General features: G+C 61.0%; 1 pseudogene; it reads left to right on the forward strand.

Annotated features, from left to right (window-relative positions):
- The first annotated feature begins 836 nt into the window (after positions 1 to 836).
- On the forward strand, positions 837 to 1,765 carry LOC102874170 (annotated as a pseudogene).
- The last annotated feature ends 240 nt before the right edge of the window (positions 1,766 to 2,005 follow it).

Below are 2,005 nucleotides of genomic sequence, written 5' to 3' on the forward strand. Positions count from 1 at the left end.
GAGAGGGGGGTCCGTGGAGGGGTCAAATGGCTAACACATTCATCTGCTCACTGAAAGGCTGAAGGTTTAGGTCCAGCAGAGGCCCCTGGAGAGAAAGGCTTGGTCTGGACAGTCACACAGCTCTCCTGGGACACCCAGGGGGGTTCTCTGGAGCAGGAGCCAACTTGTCCACAAAGAGCTTAACAAGGCGGATAAGAAACAAGTGGGACAGAGAGGACGGGCACACGCAAGTCAGAAGCTCGCCTTCCCTGCCGGACAGTGGTGCCGCCCTGGCCAGCATGCCACCTAAGAGGCCTCCACCATCGTCAGAGGCGTCTGTGTGCTGCTGGGATCCTGAACAGGCCCCGGTGGGGCGTCCGCGCGGGCAGGGTGGGAGGAAGGGTCTGCTGTGGAAATCCAGTCCTGTTTCACTGCAGGCTGATCTGCAAGCACTCACAGGGATGGCTGCCCCGTGGGGACACGTGGGTCCCCGTGAGTCAGGGTCCATTCCATGACACCTCACAACCACAAACAAGGCAGGCCAGCCAGGAAGAGGATCAGGGGACGCCCCTGCTGGGCCGGGGCTGCAGGGTGAAGGTCAAGGGCCCTGAGAGACCCTGGCCAGTGGCCATGGACTGACCCCTTCCCAGGGGGCCCATCCCCAGGCCTTCATGACAAATGGAGAGAACGCCTGTAACCAGATCTGTCCGCATTTGCATTCCAGCCTTCCAGCCTGTCCTCGTGTGACAAGCAAATGAAGACAAATTGAAATGACCGTCAGCTGAGGAGAAGAAAACACCAGTGACATCGAGTCGGGGGACCGTGGATCTGAGACCCGCTTGCGGTGGCCACAGAGGATGGCCACCGTGAACACAGACACCACGGACCAGGACATGCCGCTGGTGAAGGTCGTCGTCACCCTGCTGGTGTTGGGGCTCGAGTGTGCCACGGGCATAGTAGGCAACGGCTTCATCACGGCCATCCACGGCGCCGAGTGGGCCCAGGGCAAGCGGCTGCCGGTGGGCGACCTCATCCTGCTGCAGGTCTGGGTGATGCTGGAGAACGTGTCCAGCACGCTCCTGCGAAGCTTCTACAACCAGAACCCGGTGTACAGGCTCTTCAAGGTGACCATCATGTTCCTCAACTACTTCAACCTCTGGATGGCGGCCTGGCTCAGCGTCTTCTACTGCCTCCGCGTGGCCAACTTCTCCCACCCCCTGTTCTTCCTGATCAGGAGGAGGACGCTGGCGCTGGGGAGGCTCTCCTTGCTCCTGTCCTTGGGCTTCAGCCTCCCCTTCTCCAAGGACGTCTTCAACGTGTACGTCAACAGCTCCGTCCCCATCCCCGCCACCAACATCACCGAGAAGAAGTACTTCTCCGAGACCAATGTGGTCCACCTGGCTGTGCTCTACAACCTGGGCATCCTGCTTCCTCTGGTCATGTTCGTGCTGGCCGCCACCCTGCTCATCGCCTCCCTCAGGAAGCACGTCCTGCACATGCAAAGCAAGGCCACTGGCTCCAGGGACCCCAGCATGCAGGCCCACATGGGCGCCATCAAAGCCCTCAGCTACTTCCTCGTCCTCTACATCTCCAACGCGGTCGCTCTGTTCCTCTCCATGTCCAACGTCTCCGACACCAACAGCTTCTGCAGCTTCCTGTGCACGGTCATCTTGGCGGCCTACCCTGCCAGCCACTCAGTGCTGCTCATCGTGGCCCTGGGCTGAGAAGGGCCCGGAAGAGGCTCCAGCAACGAGCCCACCACTGCCTAAGGGAGCAGACTCTGTGAGGGCACCCTGGAGCCCCCCAAGACCTGGTCCCCAGCGCCATGCTCCAGATGCTTCGCCTGGTCCTCTTCTGCTCAGACCAACCTAGACCTTCCCCAGCATCTAGATCCCACCATGCCTGTGAGGCTGGAGTTTCCACAGGACTCTGCCCAAGAGTGACCATCCCCCCCAGTGACCACACCAGGAGGGACTTCAGGCTGCCCCTGCATCCTCCTCTACCTCCTCCCGGCTTCTGCTGAGGG

This window comes from Elephantulus edwardii, unplaced genomic scaffold (assembly GCF_000299155.1).
Source record: "Elephantulus edwardii isolate Elephantulus edwardi_28Jun2011 unplaced genomic scaffold, EleEdw1.0 scaffold00055, whole genome shotgun sequence".
Lineage (NCBI taxonomy): Eukaryota > Metazoa > Chordata > Mammalia > Macroscelidea > Macroscelididae > Elephantulus > Elephantulus edwardii.